The following is a 5,330-nucleotide window of genomic DNA, read 5'->3' on the forward strand; positions in this document are numbered from 1 at the left end:
CTCTAGGCGAATACGAAAACAGACAATACAAGAGCGATAATAACAAGACGATAGGTACAAAAGCACAGCAATTTTTCTATTTCAATAACCATAAAGCGAAACAAGTCTATTCAAAAGTGATGGTTAATACAAATTTTATTGAATAATTGCGAATATTTCTATACTTCTCTAAACAAAAAATATGAATGCAAAAATCTATAAAATCCCATTGTGCACCTTTCAAATCACCATCCGCTCACCAACCATTACTTGTCGCCTGCTCTTCATTCCTTTATTTTCCTGAATGGATTTTAGAATTTCATCTTTGTGCTTTTCATCGTCTATGCGAACCCAGTTTGTTTAGGTGAAAGTGCTGTTGTAAATACTCGTCGTATTTATATAAAAATACAATTTATAGCAGCTGCCAATTGTGTGGTGCCGATGAGGAGGTAAGCGTACAAGCGCCAAAACTAACAACAAAACGTACGCACTATGCTCTTAAGCACCACAAATACCCAAATAACCTCTTTCACCTCCTCCTTGCCTGCAAAACTTCTACTTTGCCACTGCGCGCTTTCATCCTTTTGAGTTTTCTCCTACCCACCCAGCCAGCCAGCCAGCTAGCTCAGCTACAGTTTTAGCAACAACTAACGCCTTAAAGCAATAACAAAACAGACTATAAGTAACTCGAAGAATCAGTTTGGGGCAAATGGCAAATACAAGGTGAAATCCGCGGCCATAGAAGTTGGTGAGCGGGCGGAGGCCATTTTTAGATTTATTTCGGTGATTATTTCTAAGTTTTGTGAAGGTAATAGTCGCTGCTTCGCGGCTCACTGCCCGGTTGCTTGACTGCTTTGACTGCTTTGGCTGCTCGGCGGTTGCACAGTGGCTTGCCAGCTGCGCGGCTACTTGCTTAGTTGTATCCTTGAATAGATGCCCGAGCTCCATAGCGTGTCCGTACTTTCTTATAGCTTCAGCAACAAAAGTACTAACAAATGCGCTGAATAGAAGCCGTTTTGTGCTCACGCCTGCTTGGCCGCCGCATTCGGCCCTGTGGCCATTACCATTTGCGCTAACACTAACACTAACAATTTTCATTTGCAACCATTTAAATTGTTTTGTTGTTATTATTGTCGCTGTTGTTGAACGCTTATCCACCGGTATTTCTTAATACACTTTTGTTGTTCGGCTGCGAAGTTTTCGGTTTCTTTATCCATTTTATACTTTGTAGTTTGTCCTTTCAATTGGGGGGGGAAATGTTTGCGGCCGCCACTGTTGCCTCATAATCCAAAAATTTAGCCGCATCAGGCCGCCAGCCAACCGTTTCAGTTGTCCGTTTTGTTCAAGTAGTTTTTGTAAAATTTAACTTTTAGTCAAGAATTTTGGAGTGGTGGAATGCGCAACGAATTTCAAAGGCAAACTAAACCAACTAAACTTTTTAGAGGAGCATGGCGGCGGGGCAGGAGTCTTCGCACGCGCAGCTGTGCTCATCGAGCTTAGGCATTCTTAGCGTAGCTGCTTCTGAAACTATACTACACCATACCATTCCATACGGAGGAAATCTCGAAAGCGAACTACTCCTAGCAGGCCCTCAGCTCCGTCGATTTTTCCGCTTTCAACATAAATAAATCGTACAAAGCCGCGGTAAGCAGCAAGCGCAAGCCTGCGCCCAAACCAAATCCATTCAGGCGGCATTATTTTGTTCCTTACTTCGCCATAGTTTAGCGACGAAAAAAAGTTTGTAATAGAATGTTGCAAGTTTAAATATACAAAATTGCGGCAAATGGCGTCGATGAGCGCCGAATCCACAGCAGCACCAACAACAAACTTAGTTCAAGATGTGCACCAGGCGGCGCGGAACGGTGCGGTTTGTTATATTATTGCCTTCTTCTACAATTCGCAAACATCTTTTGTTAAGGTTCTTCTGCAGCTGGTATGCTGCTTAGCTTCTAAGCGAGTAGTGGTGGCATGCTGGTGTGCGCGCCCAAAAGCGCACTACACTACATTTATGAAGGCCATTAGTTGGTGGGGGCTGCGAAACTACGCCACTCCAAATGCCGCATTTATGTGTATATTTTTGCTGCTCCATTCTATTGAATTATATGCCGATCAATGGTTTGGTGGAGTGGGCTAATTTTATTCTCGGTACTTTCGGTGTTTCGTAAGTGTCTCTTCTAAGCGCTTCGGCGGAGGCCAACGATTATTCAATGGATTTTATTGCTCTTTTGTCTGTATAGAGAAATGCATAAATTTTTGCTTACGTTTTGAACTATTCAAAAGGCAGGCAGATGTGGGAAATGTATTGATTTCTAAAATTTGAAAAAGGCATGAATTAAATGTAGACTTTTAGGCTGTGATAAGCTTTTAATTTATTTACGGCAACGCCAATTTGCACTAATGTTTAGAAAGTTAGTAAACGCCGGGTGTGTCAGGGCATTTCGAAAAACAATTTTGAGAGTCGTTGAAAATGTTTATCCCCAAGTTTAAATTCTTAAATGCAATAATTTTTTACAAAGTTATCGGCTTTTGAAAAAAATATTCCCAGATATTGGGTTGGTCGAAATTTAAAATCATGCCTATACCTGTCCGGTTGTCTTGAAATAGCATCTGCTTTAAATATCTTTTTGCATCTTCTGCACCTGGGTCTATATAGCGGATAGCAGTTGTCAGCTCTTACCTCATTTGCGCTTTGGTACTCAGCGATATAGAGAGAAGCATTGTAACACATTAAGTGGTTCTTTAAAGAATTTGTCTATGCTCCAACAAATAAAAGATGAATACAAGGAAAGACCTGAAACTTTTTTCGGGGGTATTAAAAGAGGTCTCGAAGCATATAGTTTCCAAAAAGGCAGAATATATCTTCCACCAATGATATTCTAACGAGTCATTGTCTTTCGAAAATGGAGCAGGAGCTGCAAAGACTTTGAAGAGATAGATGGAGTTCTTCATCTTTTTTGTTACTGTCCTACACTGTCTACGATCAGCGAGCGATTTATGAGGTCAGCTTTTTGAACAAACTAAAGGCTATATCTAAATAATTCAGTAAAGACCGGTGTACAATTTTCAGCTGAGCTGCATGACCTTTTACGCATTTTATTACACGTACCAAACAAAGACATCCAAGAAATTATAAACAAACTTTTGAATTAATTTTGAAAAAAAAACAAATAAAAAAATTGCAAAAATTCGACAAAAGTTTTACCTGAAATCTGATAAATTTGATGTACAGTAACTCACACACGTGTTGGTTTTTTTTTGAATATTCACATTGTTTTTCAAGTATGGTTTTGGCCAAAGCTTGAAAAATATTTTTGTAGAAAAATTACAAAAAAATACCTTAAAAACGTTTTGAATATTTAAAAAAAAGTCAACACGTGAACACTTGTGTGAGCCACTGTATGTATTATTGAAACTTATTCATATAAATTCATAAATTCACTGAGTAACAGCTGGTCAAAGTAAAATTTTTTATAGAATTTTAGCGGTTTAGAAATCTATTTTTTTCGAACGCGCGCATCGACCACAACATTTTTGTTTAATTTTGAAATTTTCGTGGAAGTCTTTATTTTGTACGTATGGCAAAATTAAGCGGTGTCCTATGATGTTTATATTTTAAGGACCAGCCTAATGTTCAAATATAAATACGGACTCAATAACATATTTTGATGAACAACATACAAATTTCTGGTAAAAATATTTCTTTCGCTAAAGACTTATAACGAAAGTACATAGCGTTAGAAAATTTTTAGAAAATTAAAAAAAAAATCAAACATGCCAACAGTTTCTGTATTAGTTACTCATTGCGGAGAAAAATTTTCAATAATATATTTTAGTTTTATTTTTTATTTTATGCGTGTTTTTTAATAAATGCAAAGACATTTAATTTTTCTAAAAAGTGATATATTTTAGAAGACCTAACAGTCCTTTTATATATTTTTTAATTCCAGTACTCCCTACATACATTTATGTATAAGTATGTTCTTATTCAATAAATTTGTAGCTAATATTAAAAAAAAATTTATGGCAAATTTTATTTACCTGTGCTTTTCTTATTTTCTTGCAGCGAAATTTTGGCAAATGAACGACAGACAGGTGAGGCTATTCAATTATATTCGTATTAATACATATACATACGTATGTATGTATGCACATATGTAGCTCATAATTTTTGGTGATATCTAACAACTTTTAGTTCGTAACTTAATTTTTTTCAGTGACTAATTTTTTTCTAAATCGCAATAAAAATTATGTTTGACAAATTGAGTTTTATCGCTTGCATTGACCCCGACGTGATTTGAACACGCAACCTTCTGATCTGGAGTCAGACGCGCTACCGTTGCGCCACGGAGTCTTATTGCGCAAAGTGACAAACACAATTTATAGCGTAAAAATGTATAGAATAAACTACCAGTATGTGCGCGACAGACAAAGCCAGGTATGAATTCGAGAAATGTGCGAGAACTGCTGGCAGCGCAGTCGCCATCGCAGTCGTTGTCACAACAGCAATGTTTGTTGTTGGCAAAACTAAATTAAGAATAAGAAATATGCACATATGTTTGTAGGTAATAAATAAGTTGTGGGATTGATAAACGCACAAAACGATAGTGCGATGGCTGGCGGGCGGGTGAAGCGAATCAGCTGAGCGAACGCTAATGATCGAAGGTACATATGTATGTAGGTATGTAAGTATGTAGCTGAGCAAACAAACTTATCTACACCGGCAAACGATTTATATGCTCCTATGTAGTATGCACATTAGGGTGGTCAAAAAAAAGTAAAGTCGGAATTTTAATGTTCTCACCCTCTAGGTTTGTTCTATACCGAAAAAATTATATCCATTTTTTTATTTTGATATCAAAATATATTCAGAGGTCTTCACATGCATTTTTGGACCACCCTAAAGTACATAATTATGTATTTACATAAGTGCATTAGACCACCTTACCAACAAAAAAAATCAGTTCACCGTAACCCTTTGAGTCCAAAAAATTTTTGCAAGGCAATTAAGCATTTTTTTTCTGTGGTCGAACATAGAGTCGCATTTTAGATTTTTCGGTGACTCCTAATTGATCACCAAAATATTTTTTTTGAATACATAGTTATACTTAAATCGAACAACATACTTCCTTAGCAAAAAATCATTATATGTGTTTTTGGCGAGCTTTATAATGTATTGACATCGCCAAAAAAAAAATCGAAATTACCTCGCAAAATTACTTTAGACTCAAACTTTAAACTTACTTGAAATACTTTAAATTTTGCCTTTGAACTTGAGAGGTGTGAACGCAATTTTATCAGTTAAGTAAAAGTGTGCACTTCGAATTGTGATTACGAAATGAAAATAATATACT

General features: G+C 36.6%; 1 non-coding gene across 1 annotated transcript; it reads right to left on the bottom strand.

The window, feature by feature from the left end:
- Positions 1-4,258: 4,258 nt before the first annotated feature.
- TRNAW-CCA (transfer RNA tryptophan (anticodon CCA)) lies at positions 4,259-4,330 on the bottom strand. Its single transcript has one exon. It is a non-coding gene; the product is annotated as a tRNA-Trp (tRNA).
- Positions 4,331-5,330: the final 1,000 nt, after the last annotated feature.

Source organism: Rhagoletis zephyria, unplaced genomic scaffold, assembly GCF_001687245.7.
Source record: "Rhagoletis zephyria isolate East Lansing unplaced genomic scaffold, Rhagoletis_zephyria_1.1 Rzeph_scaffold_07179, whole genome shotgun sequence".
NCBI lineage: Eukaryota > Metazoa > Arthropoda > Insecta > Diptera > Tephritidae > Rhagoletis > Rhagoletis zephyria.